Source organism: Ovis aries, chromosome 7 (assembly GCF_016772045.2).
Source record: "Ovis aries strain OAR_USU_Benz2616 breed Rambouillet chromosome 7, ARS-UI_Ramb_v3.0, whole genome shotgun sequence".
NCBI lineage: Eukaryota > Metazoa > Chordata > Mammalia > Artiodactyla > Bovidae > Ovis > Ovis aries.
This window is the reverse complement of record NC_056060.1, coordinates 21136116-21158336: the sequence shown is the minus strand read 5'-3', so window position 1 is coordinate 21158336 and position 22221 is coordinate 21136116. Positions and strand designations below refer to the sequence as shown.

The 22221-nt window shown below is 48.6% G+C and overlaps 2 long non-coding RNA genes across 2 annotated transcripts in view; one reads left to right on the top strand and one right to left on the bottom strand.

Moving 5' to 3' along the window:
- The window catches only part of LOC132660122 (uncharacterized), a 47555-nt gene that overhangs the window by 16412 nt on the left and 8922 nt on the right, over positions 1-22221 (top strand). The window lies entirely within an intron of this gene.
- LOC121820028 (uncharacterized) lies at positions 5647-14615 on the bottom strand. Its single transcript, XR_006060504.2, has 2 exons — positions 14382-14615; positions 5647-13828 (listed from the first exon to the last, which is right to left on the bottom strand). It is a non-coding gene; the product is annotated as an uncharacterized LOC121820028 (long non-coding RNA).

Here is a 22221-nt window from a genome sequence, read left to right as displayed (position 1 = left end):
GTTCAAATTCCCTGGGCAGCGCCGAACCATTTTCCAAAGTGATTGTGCTTGTATTCTCTCCAGCTTTGACTGAGAGTTTCGTTGAATTCTGCTTTTTCAACCATAAGCAGCTCATTAAAATTGATGATTGGTATAATTATTGGTTTGGTATCTGGCTTCCTCACCCTACTGGGAAGTGCCGTGGGTGGGGATCAGAGGGCATGGTTCACCAGGGTCACGACATCTATTGCCTGGTACCCGACACATTGCAGGTGCTCAGTGCTTGTTTATGGACTGAATGGGAAAATAGCCTTGTCTACTGAATTCTGGGTCTCCCATTCTAATTTGCCCTTTTATAAACAGGAAAATTTCAGAAAAGTTTCCCTGGCCTGAGGCTCACCTGTTGATTTCCCACTCTCTGCTGCTGGCCCTTGTCTGTCCAGAGGAGCTGGGGGTAATAAGCTTTAAGTTTTTGATTCTTTCCCCCAGGGTAGAGTTTAGCAGGGAGCAGACCAGTCACATGCTCCAGGCAGTGGCCTGGGTCCCTCAGAGCTGGTTCCATCCTCTGCTGAGCTCTCTGGACAGTGTAGCAGCAGAGGGAGCAAATGAAAGTGCATCCTGGCCGGTTGGGTAGCCACGGTCACGGCGTCCACTGATGGGTGAGCGCCCCATTGCCCTGTGGGCCCTACCCCTCACAGGGATCCTTACCACAGAAGGACCTCAGGGCTGCGGGGTAGGGCATGGCTTTGTTGACTTTCAGAGGGGAAAGGAGAATGGTAGCAGGGAGCTGGGGCTGCCTTGTTCCTTCCATCTCTGCCACAGGATCAGCTTCACCATGATTCAGTGTCCGGCAGCAGAACATGGACTGGGCGGTGGCAGAGCTGAAGGGTGAGGGGCTGAGCATGATGGGCACCATGTGGCCCAGGGGATGGCAGAGACCGGCAGTGGCTGGTGGCCACAGTAATAGGCCACAGGGGTGGAAGGACACAGAGAGGAGAACGTGCAGAGCCTTCCGCTCCTTGCTCAGCCCTGGGGGCGAAGGGGGAGGCGGAGACTGGGATGGGGACCTGGAGGCCCTGGAATGTGCCCTAGACCATGGCTGCTCACGGTCTAACTAAGCCCACTTCACCGCTCACGCTGGCGCTCTGTAAAGGGGCCTGTTGATGGGAGGGCCTCACTCCCACCCAAGCTGGGAGATCTATGATTGAAGAGGGCTCTAAGGGGATTCCCCCATACTCAGCCTCCAGAGGGCTCCTGGATAGGATTCTCCCCCGCTGAGGACCTCGGCTCTGGAGAGCCTGGCCCGGGCCTGTCTGAGGCACTTCCCTTCACTGAGTTTGGTTCTCACAGAGCCTTGACAGCATCCCTACTGGAGATGGTATCTAATTAACAAGCTTTGTCTCGACGCCCCTTGCACTGGACTGCTCTGGGAGGGCAAGGCCTACTCAAGCCATTTCCAGCTTACCCAGCCTTACATGCCACCCTGCTCTGGAGCACTGCGGGGGCGTTGACTTCCTGATGTGCAATGCAGTGGTCAACCCATTGGTGGGGAGCACCCTGGGGGCCAGTGAGAAGATGGGGGACAGGTGAGAGGCTGCCCCTGGGAGTTGGCAAGGGGTCTGAGGCACTCCCCACTGAGACCTGTAAAAGCAGGCACGAACCACGTGTCCCTGGGAATGTGCCATGATGTTCCTTTCTGGCTTTTAAAGCTGATTCCTAAACTCTCTGCTCTCCTTTCTCATGTCTTTTGCATTTATTCATTCAGCAAATATTTTTTGAGGGCTTGCTCTGTACTAGGCCCTGCTCCATCCTCTGTGGGTAGAGTTATGGATGAAGTCTCTGCTCTTGTAAGAGTCAAGAACAGAAAGGTGTCTGCTCTCTGCCAACTATTTATGTTTTTCACATCCTTTGGTGGGGACATACGTTGGTGTTTGTGGCCCTCTTTGGTGACTGTACCTGACACTAAGATTCCCCATTTTTAGACAAGGGATTCTTAGTGTTCCTCAGATGGATCTTGCATTAGACCCACCCCCAGCCTTCCATAAGCTCAGGTGTTCCAACCCACTACAGTCCACCTAGGCGTCCTGCCACTTGGCTCCCCTGAGTCCGCGAGAGACCTTGTAAAACGCCTTGAGGTCAATCCCTGGCTTTGTTAATCTCCTACAACTATGTTCTGTTCACTCGGGGGGTTTGTCCCCTAGCTCCCTCTGATAGGCCAGATGGACTATGATAAATAAGGTCGCAATTGTCCTGTCATTGTTATCATCCCCCTCTGCCCATGCACTGGTCAGAGCTTGCCTTTTGCCTCCCTAGTTCTCTGTGCTCTGCCAACATCCTTCTCAGACTGGTCCCTCCTGTGTATCTGCCCTTGGCCAAGTGCCCTTGCCTCCATCCTCAGAGATGACCTGAAATCCGAGCTCCCTGTGGCCTCCCCAGTCTCTTCAGCTTCCCTAATGCCTCTGAAGTCTCATTTGTGAGTCCGTAGCTGAGATTTCCTTGCTGACAGTCTACTAACCCTCCTGAGTCATTTTCCCTTTCAGCATCTCAGTTCAGGGGATCATGCCTCTTCTCGGAACTGTTTGCAATCTTCCCTGCTGAAGCTGAGCACACTGGATGATGGCCCGCCTTCCCTTCTCTGCTGCCCCTCTGCTCTCCAAGGGCTTGATGCTCTACAAACATCTCTGGCCACGGGACAGAAATCTTCCCCCATCATGTCTGCCACCATAGAGGTGAAATGCTCACAAAACAAGCTGCTCTGCTTTCAACTGAACCCAATTAAAAAATTTTGGGGGGGGTGCTGTATGGCGAGGGGAATTTCTCCTTGCTCATCTTATCCATGACCCCGTTTGTGCACCACCCTCAGGCAGACGCCATTGTCTCCGACTGACTGGGAAATCTCTCGTCTTCCACCCCACCCACCTCTCCTCCATCCCTTCCCCAAGCACGCACCCTCTTCAGAGTCACAGAGCTCCGCAGAGGTGCACAGGGCAAAGCATGGGGCAGAAGGACTTCCCCGGTGGTCCAGTGGTTAAGAATCTGCTTTCCAATGAAGGGAACATAGGTTCAGTCCCTGATCAGGGAATTAAGATCCACATGCCTTGAGGCAACTAAGCCTGTGCACAGCAACTATGACCTGACACAGCCAAATAAATAAACAAATATTAAAAAAAAAATTAGGTATGGAAAAGAGTGCAGAGCTTCCTTGACCTCTTCAGGCACCGCTGTCCCCAGATCTCCATGTGTTCACCAACCCAGGAGTTCTCTGAATCCTGACCTTTGTGTTTTTATGAAGCTTCATTGCATAGGCATGATTGATTAAATCATTGACCAATGGCAATTTATTCAACCTCCAATCACTCTCCTCTCCCCAGAGATCAAGGGGATGGGGCTGAAAGTTCCAGCCCTCTAATCACATTGTTGGTTCCCCTGGCAACCAGCCCCCATCCTTAGGTGTTTTCCAAGTTGCCTATTAACATAAACTCAGGTGTAGTTGAAAGAGATACGCTATGAAGACCATGAAGTCTCCCTGGGGTTGGGACAGTTCCAGGCCACAGGTTCAGGGCAGGGTGCCACCTGCAGCAGCCTGACTGAGGGCTCTGAAGTGGGGAGTCAGAATTTACCAGTGAACCAAGAGTATTTAAGACTCTGGGCCAAAGGCTTCAGTCCTTGCAGAGTAGGTTTTACAGACCTGGAAGAACTGGGGCCTCTGAGTGGTTATGCTGGGAAGATGCAGACAGGCAGGGTAGGACAGAATGTTTCCATGAGAAGGCCAGGCCCAGAAAGGGGACTCGGTGGGGTGTCCCTCGGCCCTTTAGTAGCCAGGGCCATGGGCAGAATCTTGCCATTGACTCTCCAGCCCCAAGACTGTCTCATACACTCTGCAGGGGCTGAGGCAGGGGAGGACAGTCTCCAGGCAAGCCAGGTCAGTGCCCCGAAGGCCTGCAGCGGAGATACTGATAGTGGTGCAGGGGGCCTGCAGGGAGAGAGAGGCCACAGAGAGGAGGTGGACAATAAGAGTCTGACAGCAGAGTAAGGGCTGCTGACCCCTCGCCTCCTGCACTGAATGAGGGAAGGTGCTGACTTCCAGGGGAGCAGTGGGGATGGCTGTCACTGAGAAAAATCCCATGAACAGGAGGTAGGGAGTTGAGAGAGAGAAGAGAACTTTGCTTCCAATAAGGAAATACTCAGAGAGGGGATTTGTGTGTGCGGCTATTGGTGTGTGTCTATGGTGGAAAGACTTCAGGGATGGGAAGGGCTGGGGGAGAGAGCAGGAGAAAGGGTAGGGGTGCAGAGGGAGGGTTGGCACTTGATCTATGGCCCTTGCCCCTTCTGTCTGGAAAAGCCCAGCCTGGGCTCAAGTTGCCTGTGAGATGAGGCTCCCTCAAGAGTGCTGTGGGATGAGGGAGTGTCCCCAATGTGGAGGCGGCTGTGAGAGGTGGAGGGGCAGAGAGAAGGACCAGCCCTCGTGTCCACCGCTCACCTGGCTCTCACCTCGTTGCCTCACAAGAGGACAGGGGCTGCGGGAAAGGCAGTTGCCCTGGTTGGGTGAGGACAGGGGCTGCAGGAAAGGCAGCTGCCCTGGTTGGGTCAGGACAGGGGCTGGACTCTTTGGGTCTCTCCATCCGTTCCCCCCAGAGTCCTCCTCGGGTCAAGTTTCCAGCCAGAGGCTGTGGATTGGGGGTAACCAGACCCAAGTGCTTCCTGGGAATAAACCACCTCAGTATTCATTTGGTTCCCAACAGCCCTTGAGGTGGTACGAGATGCTTTCATCCCGACTAATAAGTGAAAAACAAAAAGCCACCGAGTTTGGCACATCAGAGAGTTCCTGCTGTTCTGCAGGTATTGTGTGCTGGGAGGCCTGGGGGGAGAAGGCGGGAAGCCTGTTTGGGAGGGAAGGCGGAGTGGGGTGGGGTGGGGACTAGTTAGCTTGCAGCCCCCACAGATGTGGGAGGGAGGGCTTCAGGATGGGCCAGACTCTGGCGCTCAGGCTTGGCATATGTGACTCTACCTGGGAGCATTTTGTCTGCGTTTATACATTTCAGGTTAACCTCTTCCTCTCTGATACCTTAAGAAAGATCTGGAAAGAACTCTTAGGGCAAAGGGGAATTCTGGGGTGTCCTGAGATGGCCACAGGTGAGGGTTATGATAAACAGGGGTGATGCCCTTCCAGCCTGAGGGTTCTCTGTCTTGTTTGGATGTGGGGCCCCTTGGGAATAAAAAGTGGCATAAGTTGTAGCCTCTGGCCATTTTACTCTCTTTTTCACCCCAGACTACTGTGGTGGTCCGTCCCTTGTCCCCCTATAAGGCCACATTCACCCCTGTGCTGACATCCCTGGCTGCCTCTGCCCAGGTCCCACTCAAGGGGCTGAACTTACGGGCAGGAGGCAGCTTGAGGGTCAGTGCCTAGGTGGACAGTCCTGGAGCAGCACTGGAGCAGAAGAGGTAGTCCCTGGCTGGCCTGAGGCAGTGTACCTGGGCCAAAGAGTCCATTACCCGAGTTTTCATGGAGGCTGGGCTCCGTGGGGTGAGGGTAAAACTCTGCTGTATGGTGCAGATCCTGGGTCAGACTTACCGAGAAGTTGCACGACCCTTTCACCTAAAGGGAATGCTCCTTTCGGTTGATTAAGCCGTGGGCCAAACGTTATTTTATTTAAAATACTTTCATAGTTTTTTTTTCTTAAAACAGTTTATTTATTTATTTTTGGCTGCGCCAGGTTTCCATTGCTGGCGGGGGCTACTCTGGTTGCAGCGCGCAGGCTTCTCATTGCGACGGCTTCTCTTGTTGCAGAGCACGGGCTCTAAGGCGCCAGGGTTTCAGCAGCTGTGGTTCCTGGACTGTAGACCACAGGCTTTAATAGTCGTAGGACTTGGCTGCTCCGTGGCATGCGGGCTCTTCGTGGATCAGGGATCGAGCTCATGTCTCCTGCATTGGCAGGCAGGTTATCCCTGAGCCACCAGGAAAGTTTTTTAAAAAAAATTTTACTCCTCATATTCATTTTTATTTCAATCTTTTGGCCACACTCTGCAGCATGTGGGATATTATTTCCCCAACCAGGAATCGAACACATGCCCCCTGACCTGGCGGTGCTGAGTCTTAACCACTGGACCGCCGGGGAAGTCCTAAACATTAGTTTATTAACAGAATAAATGGAAGATTAGAAATATAATGGGAATGGAGGACAGGAGTGATCAAGGAAAAGGTTCAGGACTAAGGCTAGAGGCCATAGTGTGCCCTTGGGCTTCCTTAGCGATGGGACACCATGTGGAGATGGGAGAGGGACTGAGGGAGCCTTTCTGGGTGGGGCTGTTACATGTGCCCTGGCTGGACTCCACTTAGAGTCTCCACTGCCTTAGTCATTGAAGATCAACAGATGCTGTTCTTCCGCAGGATGGGTCCCTATGAATCCCACTGAGTAAAATGACTCCCTTTGCTGATCATTTTATCATCAGTCTTTGATGTTTTCCAGTTGCTGCTGGCTCCAGAGAGGTTAATCTGTCTAAATACATGTAGCTTGTAAAAGGTGAGGCTGAGATTTGAATCCACATCTGTCTCTCAACCACCCTTCACGACAAAGTGATGGCCAGGCTCTGTCAGTCCACCTCTCTCTTCAGATCTGCCTTAGTTTGGCTTCTTTTGAAAACAGTGACAAGGGCTTTTGGACAGCAGATGGGAGGAAGCAGGAGTGAGGGAGTGAGTGGTGGGTGATACGGAAGCAAGGAAAGCCCATACAGGGGTGTGCAGTGATGGGTGCCATTCCTGGCATACACTCCCCTGCCACCCCGAACTTTCCAAGGAGAGTAGAGAATGCCTCTCAGACTGGAAGTGTCCACCCTAAGGCTGCAGGCAGAGTGTTTACCCAAGTGTTTCATCTCCCATCCACCGAGGGCTGCACTGGGTTTATCAATACTCCCATACTTCCAATCAGAGGAAGATGCTTTCTGCAGTGTGACGAGTCAAGCCCCATAGGCACAGTTCACATACTGCTGTCAGAAATCAGGATGAAGGCAAGAGGGATGAGTCAGGGCACATAAGTGTCTACCTCCAGTCTCTAGGAAGTAACCATCTGTGGTCTCAAGTATCTTTCAGGGACAAAACACTCAACCATTGCTCCGCTGAGGCCCCAGGGAGAAACACAATCTCTCCTCTTTCCCAAATAGCAATTAGTCCACTTCCTCCAAGTGACAGCCTTCAGAAAATTTCACTAGAGGCTTTAGAGCTGCCAGATCTCATATCTGTGGTTAATGGTTTGAGCGGTCCACATGGCTGTCCCATGGGATTCCCAGAAGAAACCAGATTAAAAGGCTGAGATATTTGCAGAGCAGCAATGGAGACACAGACATTGAGAAAAGACTTAGGGACATGGCTTGGACTATGGGGAGGAAGGAGAGGATGGGATGAATGGAGAGAATTACATGGAAACACATATTACCATGTGTAAAATAGAGTGTCAGTGGGAATTTGCTGTATGACCAGGGAACTCAAACCAGGGTTCAGTAACAACCTAGAGGAGTGGGATGGGGAGGGAGGTGGGAGGGATGTTCAAGTGGGAGGGGACATGGATAAACCTATGGCTGATTCATGCTGGTGTTTGGTAGAAACCAATGCAATACTGTAAAGCAATTATCCTTCAGTTAAAAATAAATAAACTAAAAAAGAAAAAAAAGAATGAGGAGGCAGGAGAGGAAGACGAGAAAGGAAGGTCTGAATTAAACTCATTACACACAAACAGAGCTGGGCTGGGGTCTTTCAACAACCGAATGTTGTTGAACAACTTGTCAAAAAAACCCAGAATCGTTTAAATGCAACATTTGGTACAGTGAAATTTACGTATTAACAGTTCCCTTTACTTTTTCCTGAGTAAAAATCAGGACAGTTTAGAATGTGAAGACCTGGCAGAGGAGGAAGACAGAGCTTCCTTTTGTCTCATTTCTGGTGACCCAGCTTCTGGAGACAGTTGACAGATGTTGATGGTGAGGCTGGGGCCGTGGTGACCTGTCGTACTCCAGGTGTGGGACTGAGATGGGGGGCGCTTAGGGTTAGTAACTGGATACCTCGACAGGAATCCTGACCAGAGCACTGGGCATTTTGGGTCTTGAGTGTCCTGGGTCAGAGTGATTCATGGGGTCGCAAAGAGTCAGACACGACTGAGCGACTGAACTGAACTGAACTGAAAGCACATGGTCCCATCAGCCAATTAAACAGCTTACTGAGAGTACAGGTGGCTCCTTTTAACAGGCACCAGGAAGGAGTATGGGGTGCCAAGCAAAAGAAACCATCACCCCCACCACCCAACTTCAAAACAGACCCCAACTGCCCACATTAGATGGGTCTGTGTCCGTCATTCTCCTCTAACTCCCTCCTTCTCTTCCCCATTCTCCTGAAGTTCATCATCCAACTCCACGTCAAACATTCCAGTATCCCTCCTCCTTGCTTCACTTGTTGGTAGTGAAGAACTGAAGCAGGTGTGGGGAGCTGTGGCTCCCCGGGGATTTATAAAACCCAAGCCACTTGCTTGTCAGAGGCTGTGTTTTTCTTGCCCAATTTGCTGGCTTCTCTCCAGTGCACCTGGTCTCTTATCTTTTCCAAAAGAGGTTGACACCTGCTCATCACCTGCCTTGGCAACATCTGTACCCCAGAATCAAGGTAAATAGAATTAGAAAATGTCATACAAAAGATTTGGTTTACCCCACCTTTTCTCTCCTCTGTCATTTTACAGATGAGGAAACAGTCCCATGGACGGTAAGGAGCTTGACAATGTGATGGGCTGTTTAGGAGAAGTGGTCCCTGAATTGGGTTCCTGATCCTGATTCCGAGCTTATCTCAAGAAAGTCCTGTGCCAGGTTCTCTTGGCCTCTGATGTTCCCCAAGAAGTTCTCTTTTCCAGGGCAGGAGCTTCTGGGTTTGAACAGGGAGTGCTATGGGTGGAAGGTTTGTGTGCCTCCCCCAGTAGCTGTGTGTTGAAACTCTTATCCCAATGTGATGGTGTTTGGAGACTGGACATTTGAAAGGAGGTAATTTGGGTTAGATAAGGTCACAAAGGTGGGCCCTTCATGGTGGAATTAGTGCTCTTATAAAAGAGATAGGAGATCTCTTTTTCTCTCTGCCGTGTGAGGACACGATGAGAAGATGGCCAGCTGCAAGCCAGGAAGGGTGCCCTTACTAGAACCTGACCAAGCTCACTGGGGGCTGGTCTATCAGAGCTGATGGGTACAAGGCGGTGCTCTGGACTGCTGGGAAGGACATCATCACACTAGATAGTGGAGGTAAAGTCCTCCACGGTGACTCCATGCCTAGCTTAAGTGTGGCAGGATTATTTTAAAATTTTTATATTTTGTCCATACCATGTGGCATGTGGGATCTTAGTTCCCCCATCAGGGATGGAACCTGTGCCCTCTGCATTGAAGCTAGGAGTCTTAATCACTGGGCCACCAGGGAAGTCCCCAGTGTGGCAAGATTTTATAAGAAATCACTTTTTTTGGCTTTACAGATAGCAGGTAAGACAAAACAAATTTCCTTTTTCATCCAGGCAAGTCACCAAGTACAAAGAAATGCTTTGGAGACAAGAAAATCCATATGGTTTCTCTCTTTTCCTTTCTAAGAGTGAAGTCCAAACTCTACTCTTTGAAAATCTTTCTTGAAAATCCTAAAATTCCACATAGGAACTCATTCCTCACAATTTAACTTCTGATCTCCCTGAGATGATACACTTCAGTCTGTTATTAGTCACCTTCAAGTGTGAACCAGCCTCTGATCCTTCTGTGAAAGCAGGGAGTGTCGGGGAGAGGTAAGGGGTTAGGGACCTGATGTAGGCCATCTCAGCCTAGCTCAGCTCGATTCCAGGTGGGCGAGTGTTGGTTTTGAAAGGGACTAGGCATTTCAAAGAACCCTAGTTCCCTCCCTGTTGGACTGTGAACCTGAACAGTACAAAAGCCAAGAAGCTTGGTATGAAAGGCAGAAGAGAAAGATGCAGACACAGGGCAGAGAAAGACCGGAGAGGACCAGCAGAGATCTGTTTGTTTTGTTATCAAAGGTTCTGGGATAATACACAGGTATCTGGGCAGAGAGGAGACAGTGCCTCCAGCTGTATCAGCTCATATCTTAGCAGGGAGAACCCAGGTCCTGTCATGTGGGGAGGGTGGAGCGGTGCAACCCAGGAGGAGTGGGGTAGGCAGGGACGCTACCTATGGACCCTAAGAAGGGCAAAGTTGTTCTCTATCTCAACCGTCCTCTCCTGACTTGCAGGGTTTTTTCCCCCTAACATTTATTTGTTTAGCTACAGCTGGTCTTAGTTGAGGCACACGGAATCTTTAGTTTTGGCACATGGGATCTAGTTTCCTGACCAGGGTTCGAACCCAGGGCCCCTGCATTGGGAGTGAAAAATTTTAGCTACTGGATCGCCAGGGAAGTCCTGACTTGCAGTCTTTACTGGTGCAGCCAGAAACCTGGAGCTTCCATCCTCTGTGGCTGGAGAGTAGACAAGGATGGTGGCACGGCCATTACCAAGCCAGGCTCCCCAGGCCAGTGAAATGGCTGAGAAACTGCGTCTTCAGGAGGGGAATGTCTCCTGACCCCCTAAGAGGAGCTTATTTCCCAGGAGTGTTCCTGTGAGTTAATTTCCAAGGCCAGCATCGTTTCTCCACAGATCCTTTTTATTGCCATGGAGACAGTCTGCATAGCTCTGTCCAATGAAAAGTCTAAGCAGCAGGCACCATGACAACCTGTGGGGGCTGGAAGGAGAGCTCCAAAGTACCTCGCAGACCAGAGCAAGGACGGACGCCTGGGGACATTATGATTGTCACAAGTGTGGTTGATGAAAGGAGATGGCTTGACTCTTCACTGCCTTCTTCTCCGTGAGCAGTGAGCAAGGGATGGGTGTGATGGTAGGCCTGTGGCTGGTGGTGTTGAGGTTTGGGGCTACTGAAGGCAGTCAGCATCATTCTTTTATTGACTCCATGCTGTGTTTATCCCCAGCCAGGCCAGTTCATATGTGTCTGAAGCTGTGACAAAGCCAGAGCAGAGCAGATCTGTCTGGCTCTGGGGGGCGGGGCAGGGGTGGTGGTGGTGAGGATGAGAAGGAGGAAACAGCACACCCTAGGAGATGTCTCAGGGCTAAACAAGTGCTTCTCTGTAGAAACCACCCCACCCCTCCCAGCATGGTGGAGACAATTTGCTGCCAAGTTGACATGAAGCTCTCGGATTCCCATGTTGGGGCATCCTGGCTTTGCTGATGGTGAGGTGTTTGTGGTATGAGGCCTGAGGCCAGCCCTTCCCTCCCTGCTTGTCCTCGGCACTTGCCTGACTCCTGCTGGAGCCTGCCAGACACATGGGGGTTCTATGACCTCTGTGTTCAGCCCAGAGCTGGCTACTTTTCTGAACAAGCTCAGAAGCCTTGCCCATCTCCTTCCTTCCTCCTCCCAGGCACTCTCTCCATTCTGTCTGTCCCCTGGCCCTGGGCTTCCTCACCCCTAGCCCAGCACTCTTACTCCCACTATTCCATGCTTGGGTTATTCAGAGAATCAGCTTGTGTCTCTACACCAGGCCTCATCCCGAAGGGCTGGGAGGAGCAGAGTGGTCCTGAGATCTCTCTGCTCCTGGAGGGGCTTAAGAAAGTCACAGACATGACTTAAGGCCTGCTTGTCCTACTGGGAGCTATGCTTGTGAAGGCTACATTTTAGGGGATAGACAGCAGATGGTCACTAAGAGCAACTGTTAGGACTAAACTCATAACCAAATTTTGATAGTAGATGCAAGTTACATGACTCCAGTTCTGGAGGGTCAAGCTCTGTGTGACTCATTTTTCTCATGTGCAAAATGGGTATAAACTTGTAAGGCTGGGATGAGAATTAGATGAATTAACACCTGGGCCTGGTTTATGGTAGGTTGCAGCTGTTATTTTGATTCTTATTACCAAGTCCTCCTACACTGCTTGGGAACATGACTTGTTGTTCAGTCACTAAGTCCTGTCCAACTCTTTGCAACCCCGTGGACTGCAGCACACCAGGCTTCCCTGTCCTTCTCTGTCTTCTGGAGTTTGCTCAAGCTCGTGTCCATTGAGTCAGTGATGCCATCCAACCATCTCGTCCTCTGTCATCCCCTTCTCCTCCTGCCTTTCTCTGTAGATGCTCCTGCATCTGTCCAGCAGGGGCTTTCTTCTTTCCATCAACTCCAGTGCTGAGGAGCAGCCCCTGGCCTACTCTTCCACTGTGTAGGAAGTGGCTGTCTTACCTGGAGAATGGCTATCTTACCCCGGAGCAATTCATCTGCATCTCCCGGGGATCCCCAGCTGGTGGGATCAGCACCTCCACCCATCTTGGATAAGAGAGCATCTCCCTCAGCCAGTCTTGATGGTTGATGACATTACCTTTCTCTCTCATGGCATCTTCCGTCTTCTATCCACCAAGAACAGATCACAAGCCACTAACTGCCCATCATAAGCCCCGTGTGTTCTCGCATAACCAAAGGATCAGTTCTGCGTTCAGCACTCTGATCTGACTCCTGGTGGCCTTGCTTCTTTGCTCATCACCTCACTTAGCACAAGTACATACCTCCATTCTTTCCAGCCCTCAGCTGACCCACTTAGCCTGCAGTGGTTCTTCTGAACCATTCCATGAGACAGGTCTCAGTCAATTCATTCAGAATTCGTCATCAGAAGCTTCTTTTCCTGGGTCATCACTGTTTGGTGCATCCCATCATTATACCTATGTGATGTCTTTCGCCCCTCCCCATGTCAAAACCTGCTCTTAGGAAGTTTTGCAAACTCATTCATTCTGATGGGTGAAAGTGACTATTAGGACTTAGTCATTCTGACAGTTACAAGGCTTCCAGGTAGCCATCCTTAATGCATCATGTCAGTTAACCCCATGCTCGTAGATTCAATAAACATACCTTGATGGCATGCTCCAGTGGATGCTGCTGTAATTATCATGATAACTATTTATGAGCACCTACTGTATCTCAGGTGACCATAGCAGAGCGAAATGGTCAACATCTGTACTGGGTCTCTACCCCATTCATTTTGCCAGAAATTCCAGAAGGACCAACAATTTATATGTAAAGTGATGTAACTTGTGTTGAGACTTATGGAAAAGAATACACTTTATAGCCCCATGTACAATAGCAAAAGGCAGGAAACCACCTAAATGCCCCTCAACACAGCATCATTAACAGGGGAGGATTAAATAAATTACGGTATATCCATTTATGGACTACTCTTTTTTTTTTTTTAAATGGGCATAGATTTGTAACTACTGATAATGGAACAATCCCCAAGATAACAATTAAAAGGGAGAAAAGCAAATGTGTAGCACAGTGCATAGAGTGTGCTACTGTGTATGCAGTGAGGGCAAATCCACAGAGGGGTGTATGCAGAGAATATTTTTGGAAGGAAAAGAAAGTTGGCAAGAACAGCTGGCTCGGGGAATGGGACTGCTGATCCAGGTAGGAAAATGGCTTACTTTTGATCCTTTAATGGAGTTTGGATTGTTTTTATTCCTTACCACATTCAGGTATTATTTCTGAGTTTCAAAAGCTTAAGAAATGAGCAGATGCTATGGAATCAGACACACTTGGATTGAAGTTGAATTTCTATCAGTTTCTACCTGCGTGGTCTTGACTGTGTTACTTACCCTCATCTAGTCTCTCTCTCTGCAGAATGGGGAGTAACAGCACCCACCTCTTGAGTGGTGGTGAGGATTAAGGGGGAGCGTGCCTGGGAAGTTCTCAGCACAGTGCCTGGCACAAAGCAAGCCATCAGTCATCAGGTCCGTTACATAATCATCTCTAATTCTCATTTTGGGTCCAGTATTATTCCACAAATCTGTGTCCTGTGCATCAGGCACCCAGCAAAGTCTGGCGATAGAAAAGCAGTGGGAGAATCAGGCCGTGGAAAACCAACCATAACAATCCTGGAATAAGAAATTTCAGGGGAAAGCATGTTGAACTCTGCCTGAGGGGCAGAGGGCAGGGGTCCCGGAAGGCTTCCCTAAAGTGACACTTGTGGTGGGGGTTTCAAAGGATGAGAAGGAGCAGCTCCAGCAGAGATGCTGCATGAGGAAAGGAACAGGTGCGGGGGCTCTGGGCCCTGGTCCCTGCCACAGGGGCGCATTAGTGTGAGGGAGAAAGTGGGGGCAGCACCCTCAGATACCGCGCTGGAGAGAGGCAGAGCACCAGTTCCTCTCAACAGCAGTGCCTCGCTCCCTCCTTTTCCCTGTGGTCACCTCCTTGAGATCCTAATCTTTTTCCAGTTGCTGCGGTGCAGTCTGGGGCAAAAGCACCCAGTCTTCATGCAAATGTGCTCTGGGGACTCCTCTTCTAGCCCCAGCCCTCAGAAGTGGCAGAAACACCTGTTCTTCAGGGCAGGCGTGTTTCTATTCCACATGCTCCTGATACTGCAGTCACTTACCTCTAGACAGTTTTCTCCTCTGAAAGACTCACACCGAGGGCTTGTATGGATGTTCTGCTTTCTCTATCAATTGTATATCTGCCTATAAAATATAGAAACGTTTCTCCCTTTCTGGATAAGCAGGGAAGGACCAATGCAGGGAACCTTGATTGACCCAGACACTTTGGAAAGAGGAAGGGCTGGAACAGCCGATGACTCTGGCAGTCATCCTACAACCGGAAAAGACAGCCCACTGTGCACTGTCAGATGACGACTTAGGCACGCCTGGAGAGGAGCAGAGTGCAGCCTCCCTCCCTGTCTCCTGGGTGACAAAGTCTCCCGATGACCCCACCAACAATGAGATGAAAATGAAGAGCCCTGCAGTATAATGAGTGTGATAAAAATAGAGACTTGCTGAGTAAAGGGCAGGCCACAGTGGAGGACTGGGAGGAGGGGGAACCCTGCCCGGAGCAGGTGGACGGGGCCTCCTGGCCTGACGCCCTGCTCTGTCGCTGTGACTCAGACAGACCAAGGCTGGTAGAGGGGGTGGCAGCGAAGTCAGAGAGGGACTGGAGAGTTGGGCTTACTTCAATGTCCCAAGCAGACTCTGTCCTGGTCACTGTGACTCTGACCTCCACAGAGGGTGGACAAGGTGTGGCCAACACACACGCTGATGGGGGTTGGGAAATTCCTGCCCTTGTCTTGAAGCGTCAGAAAATGCATTAAGAGCTAATGTGTTAATTTTTCTTAAAACATTGCCCCTCTTGTCTGTAGTACAGAGTGGAAGAAACCTGCTAACTGCCTCCTTCCCTCCCTCCTTCCCTTCTTTCCCTTCCTTTCTTCTCTCTTCAGTTGGCAGCTTGGAGTATCTGCCAGCAGAGGCAGCATCTCCCACAGAAGGAAGGCTCTAGGTGAGCAGCGACAGCTGTCTGTGATGCCTTCTAGCACCTTGCCCCTCTGCAGTCTTGCTTTTTAAAGTTATCTTCTAAAAAATTAGAATTTATTTTGATATTCAGCCATGAGAAAGGAAGATATCCTCCCATTTACTTGTGACAACGTGGATGGACTCTATTTTATGCTAAGTGAGATAAGTCAGGCGGAGACAGGTACTACATAACATCACTTACATGTGACATCTAAGAAAGTTAAACCAGAAAAAAACGGAGAGTAAATGGTGGTGACCAGGGGATGGGGGATGCTAAGGGTGAGGGTGGGTTTTTATTTTGATTCTGGCTGCACTAGGTCTTTGTCGGTACCTGGGCTTATTTCTAGTTGCGGGGAACAGTGGCTACTCTCTAGCTGTGGTGCTCCAGCTTCTCATTTCGGTGGCTTCTCTTGTTGTGGAGCGCAGGCTTAGCTGCTCAGCAGCACAGGGGATCTTCCTGGACTAGAGATAGAACTCATGTCTTCTGCTTTGGCAGATGGATTCTTTACCACCGAGCCGACAGGGAAGCCCCAGAGTGAGGGTATTTAAGGGTACAAACTTGAAACAGGTAGTAAACAAGCCATAAAGATCTAATACACAGTATAATGAACAGACAATATGATATTATAATACTATAAATATGTAATGTGATCATTAGTGCTACATCGCAGTTATGTTGCAATATATAAACGTATCAGAGTAGTACAGTGCACACTTACAGTTGCAATTTTACGTGTCAAATTCATTTTAAAAATTCACAACAATTATTTTTTGAGTAATACATGCTTATAGTACAAAATTCAGAAGGAAAAACAAAGTATACAATAAGATAATTTCCTTCTATCCTGCTCCCCGACCCAAGCCGCCACTTGCTAGAGGCAGCACTGTTAGCAGTTTCTGTGCAGCTTTCCAGAGCTGTTAGCATGCATAAAGTGCATGACCCCAATCTCCCCAACTTGCAGGCTTTTTTACATAAGTGCTAAATACTGTATCAGAGTCCTGACAGAAAGCAGGTGGTGCACATAGACATGAGTCATTCGAGTTCAGTTTAACAAATGGCTTGCTTATAAAAGTGTGGGCGGGACCTAGGAGAAGCCCAGGGAGGTGCAGTAACCAAGCCAGCAACAGTCGAGCTGGGGGACTCAGGGTGAGTGACAAAGCCAGCTGGAGCAACCCAGGGAGGAGGCAGGCGCCAGAGACCAAGGGAGTCTGCCCATGTAGTTTAAACTTGACAGTCCGCCCGTCTAGCCTCATTCCTTCTGCTGGCCTAGCGCATTCTACACTATTCCTGTTCTGGAACACTATACCCGGTATATAATATATGTAATAATATATACCACATATAATGCATCTCTGTAAATATAAATACCTATGGTATATAGAAATTCAATATTGTATATTGTAATGCTATAATGTACGGTTATATAAATATAGAGGTATTTATATGAATAATTATATCTATTTGTATTTATATATATATGACTTTATATATAATCCCTCACTGATGGACTTTGAAGATTGTTTCCAGTCTTCTGCAAACAATGCTGCAAGGCATATCCTTTTACTCAGTCATTTCACATGGTAAGAATATGTAGAGAATAAATTCTAGGAGAGAGATTGCTGGATCAAAGAGCGTATGCTTTTGAAATGTTGATGGATACTGACACATCACCCTGCAGAGCGTTTGTACCAGCTTACACTCATATCAGCAATGTATGCGATGCCGGTGCAGTGTCTGAACATCTGGGTTATCAAGATGTGAATAAGCCTATTAGAGCACCTTTCTGTCAGTGTCTGTACCTTAAAATGCGAACTTCTCTTTTTTTTGGAAATTATGAAAATACACATTTCCTTCTTGTTTTCTGTCATTTCTTTCAAGTGTACTCAGCAGCGATAAAATTCCTCCACCCGTGAATGGAATTCTGCTCCTTCTTTGGGTACAATATTGTGTCACTTTGAGTCACAAATAGCAGCCTCAGCTTCGAAAATTTTCTAGTTTATCTTTCTGTGTGTGAACAAACCAACTACATATATGTACATGTATACACACACACACATATATAAAATAAAAGGCATCTAGGAGACAGGTAAGGAAACTATATATGTGTCTGGAGGCACCAGGGGACTCTAGAGGATCACCATTAACCCCACTAGGTATGACAGCATTGCTGTGATTGCAAGAAAGTGCCCCAGTTCTCTGCAGAAGCAGCCGTAAGTATCCACAGAAGTGGATGGAATCCCAGAAGTCTGCAATCTACCCCAAAACACCTTAGGAAAAACAGTGAGGCAGATATACAAATCTTAAATAGTCATTAAATCTAGGTGCTGGATCTTTTTGTATGCTCAAACATCCTCATAATAAAAAAATGTAAGTATCCAACCAAGATAATAATCAACTCTTCACACTGTGAGACTTCTCCTTCTCCTCCTCCTCTCCCACCTCCTCTGGCTTCTGCCTCCACCTCCCCTGACACCACCCCTGGATCTGGTGGTCACCAGTACACCAACGATTGAGGTCTCTTCACTCTCCACCTGGTCTTCTTGGGAAGCTCTTACAATGGGTCCAGCCTGGTTTCCCCTCTCCTGAGCGGCAAACACTCCACGGAAAATCCTTGACCCTCCAAAAAACTCTGGCAATGCAGGTCCCCTGTCCTGTGGCCACAGGCAGCTTCCACTTTCTCAGTCCCAGGTTAGACAGGAGTCTCAGATCCCCTCCAACTGCAGAGATGCACAGCAGGCTCTCCAGTGTCCCCTGGAAACCTGCTCGCAATACATTTACATTGGAAAGGAGCTTTCTATCCTCTCCCTGGAGATGAGGGAGTGAGAAAATATCAGCATTCTCCAAAGAAATCTCATAAATCCTCAGGTAATACACTTTCCTCCCACCTTGATATTAAATATATCTTAGTTATTATTAAACATTTACTTTCCACTACATACATTTAGAGTTTTGTCCATATTTACATAGTCGGATTTACTACATTTAACTCAATTTGTTTATAATTGTGCTGCTGCTTTTGCTACTAAGTCGCTTCAGTCATGTCTGAGATCTGTACAACCCCATAGACGGCAGCCCACCAGGCTCCTCTGTCCCTGGGATTCTCCAGGCAAGAACACTGGAGTGGGTTGCCATTTCCTTCTCCAATGCATGAAAGTGAAAAGGGAAAGTGAAGTCACTCAGTCATGTCTGACCCTCAGCGACCCTATGGACTGCAGCTAGTTTAATCTCATTTTATTACCTATTGCTACAGTAGCTTAAAACAGCCAATATTTATTATCTCATACAGTTTCTGAGGATCAGGAATCTAGGACTGTCTTAGCTGATGGCTCAGGATCTTCCATGAGGTTGCAGGAGAGAAGCTGGCCAGGACTGGGCTTGACTGGGGCTGGTGGATCCACCTCCAGAAGTTTCACTTACATGGCTGAGCCTCAGTTTCTCACCAATCAGGCCTCTCCACAGGTCTATTCAAGACAAGCAGCTGCTTTTCTCTTAAGCAGGTGATCTGAGGGTACAGGGAAGAAGCCATGATCTTGGCCTTTCATGGCCAAGCCTTGAAAGTGGCATGCCATGGCTCCTGCCGAATTGAAGCTGCAGAGATGCATCTTGGGGGGCTCCAAGGAACCCCAATTTTTTTATGTCTCAGTGCAGAAAGAATTCAGCAAGAGGAAGAGTGATAGATAAGAAGTGGCTTATTAGAATAGGACACTGTGAGCTTTACAGGCAGGTGGGCAAGGGTGTGCCATACCTAGAGCTTAATAGGCTACAGTTTTACAATCAAAGGAAGAGTGGAGAGGTAGAGAAGATCACCTTCTTCCTGACTTTTTTGAGTAGATATCCTCTTTGCATCATCAACTTTTCCTCCACGTTGGGTGGGGGAATTTTCTTGTCTCTATATGGTCAAACTGGGACTGTCATGGTGCAATGGGAATGAGCAAAAAGGGAGTAACATATATTAAAATATGGTAAATCATCTCAGGTTTCAGTATAAGGTTACATTTTCCTTAAATTTTGTTTTTAGTGAGCACAGAGGAGCATGTCCTAGGAATCATAAACTTACTGACCTCGCTGGGTGTGACGTGGGTCTCAGTGCACCGTTCTTGTATTATTCTGGAGCATGTCTTCACGCTTCTGTTGCATGGTTTTGCTGATAAGAAAGTCTGCTTGGTTCTGTGGTTAAACAAACCTGCTTTCTTGAGTGCTCTTTAACTTACAGGGTCTACCATGCTTTTTCCGCTGCTTACGGTCCCCTAGTGGGACTAGTGATTTAATCACGTGCTTTTTCTCCCTTTACTCTATCCCTAGCTGTACGCTGTTGGTCCTGTGGTTCAACAATGACACACGTGGAAAAGGACAAGGATGTGATGCCGAGAGGCAGGGGCCATTGGGGTCATCTGGAAGGCTGCCCACCATGCTTATTGACATCATCTTGCACGTGTCTTAGCTGTCAGTGTCCGCTTTGTCTTGTGGACTCGTGACCCACAGAGTTACATTCTGTGGGGGAGAATCCCGCCAAGGTTTTCAGTGTGGCCCTTGGTCACCGGGTACCAGCACTCAGTGGAACCTGCCCGTGTCTTCCAGCTGCAGTGAGTCTGGGCCAGATAATAAATCTTCCAGACGGACCCTGTTCTGTGTCCCTAATTTCCCTCTGTAGTGCCCAGTGCGCTTCCATGTCCTTACCATTGAATCTCTTATAAAAAGAAGACCCGGGGTGGCCTGGCATGTCCAGACATGACTGCATCCTAGTAAAGATTAGGCTCAAGAAGGTACTTCTGACTGCTCCTCAGCAACCCCCCAGCACACAAATAAGGAGCTCTGTCTGCAGGGATCAGGGTGATAGATGGGGACAAGGCAGGAGTGGATTTGTGCTCAGGTTGGGACTTAGGGCATCCATCTCCCTGTCACAGGAGAAGTGAATCCTAACACAGGGCTGCTTCCATGGAGGGGAAGAGGACAGACCAAAAGCAAAGGTATAGAGGGTACACCCTCCCCTTGCTCCTTGATAAGGAGTCTGTGAATTCAGTTGTTCTGTAGCATCAGGGACCCAACTCTGTAAGAGAAGGAAAGGGAGGGAGAAAGGGGAATTTCTTCTTGAATCTGGGGAGAAATTCTCTATTTGACAGTTTTACAAAAACAAACTTTATTTGCACATAGTGTCTTGTAGATTAGTTTTGCTGGAGATTAAAAAAAAAAAAGTGAACTTCTAGACCATCAGGGTTGAGAACTAGGTTCAGAACTGAGATGGCTCCAGAGGCATTTACCCCAGGGAGTGGCGATACTATGCTGGAGCAGGTTTTATGGCCACACCTCACGGCTTGGGGGATCTCAGTTCCCAGGCCAAGGACTGAACCCAGGCCACCAAGGTGGAAATCTGGAGTCCTAACCACTAGGCTACCAGGGAACTCTGTAGCAGGTGTTTTTTTTTTTTTTTGGCTGCATTGGGTCTTCGATACTGCGCATGGACTTTCTCTAGTTGCAGAGAGTGAGGGCTTCTCATTGCAGTGGCTTCTCTAGTTGCAGAACAAGGGCTCAAGGGCGTTCAGGCTCAATAGTCGTGGTTTGTAGGTTCTAAAGAGCAGGCTCAGTAGTTGTGGCGCACAGGCTTAGTTCCCCTGTGACACATGGGATCTTCCCGGACCAGGGATCAAACCCTTGTCGTCTGCTTTGGCAGGTAGATTCTTAACCATTGGACCACCAGGAAAGTCCGCTAGCAGGTCTTTACCTTAGTAATCAATAATAACAGCTGTTTACCAAAGGCTAACCATGTATTATAGAGTTGGACATACCAATGGTTAACTATAACCACATACAGCTGGACTATTAAAAAAAGCTGAGCACCAAAGAATTGATGCTTTTGAACTGTGGTGTTGGAGAAGACTCTTGAGAGTCCCTTGGACTTCAAGGAGAACCAACCAGTCCATCCTAGAGGAAATCAGTCCTGAATATTCACTGGAAGGACTGATGCTGAAGCCAAAACTCCAATACTTTGGCCACCTGATACGAAGAACTGAGTTGTCGGAAAAGACATTCATGCTGGGAAAGATCCAAGGCAGGAGGAGAAGGGGATGACAGAGGATGAGATGGTTGGAAGGCATTACCAACTCAATGGACATGAGTCTGAGCAAGCTCCGGGAGTTGGTGATGGTCAGGGAGGCCTGGAATGCTGCAGTCTATGGGGTTGCAAAGAGTCGGACGTAGCTGAGCGACTGAACTGACTGAACCAGGTCCAGGCACTGTCATCTAAGTTAGCCTTTTCCCAAACTCAGAGAGGTGGTGTCGCTTTATTCTATGGGTGAAGAAACAGGCTTGGAGAGGGAACATCTTGCTAAGTTATTCCTAAAACCAGGTGGAAGGTTGATACCCAAATGAAAGGAAGCGCATCCTAACTGCTGTGCTAAATTTTCTCCCAGGCTGCCGGAGATGGATTTTACCAGTGCTTGTCATTTTCTTACAGACCATTATCCATTGTGTGTGCTCAGCAACACCTTTCATGTGGTCACACTCTCTGGTCAGAAAGGAAAGCACAACCTGAACCGACTCACCACTTTTCAGATCATTGGTCTTTCCTGCCTTGTCCTTCGTTAACGGTGCGCCTGTCCCTGTTAACTTGTTGCTGCAGGTTAACAATGCTACGATGGTGTGGTTTCCATGCATGTTACTCACCTGGAGGTCACGGTTGACGTCAAAAGAATAGATGAGCTTTCTCTTTCAACCTTTTTGAGGCACCTTTCAAAGTCTTTACTCTTCAAAGAGCATTGAGCTGGATTAAAAAAAAAAAACTGGTCTGATACATCTCATTTTTCTTTTTTACTGCATTTATTATTCATTTATTTTTGGTTGTGCTGGGTCTTTGTTGCTGCTTAAGGGCTTTCTCTGTTAGCAGTGAGTGAGGCCACGCTTCGCTGAGGTGCTCAGGCTTCTCACTGCAGCGCCTTCTC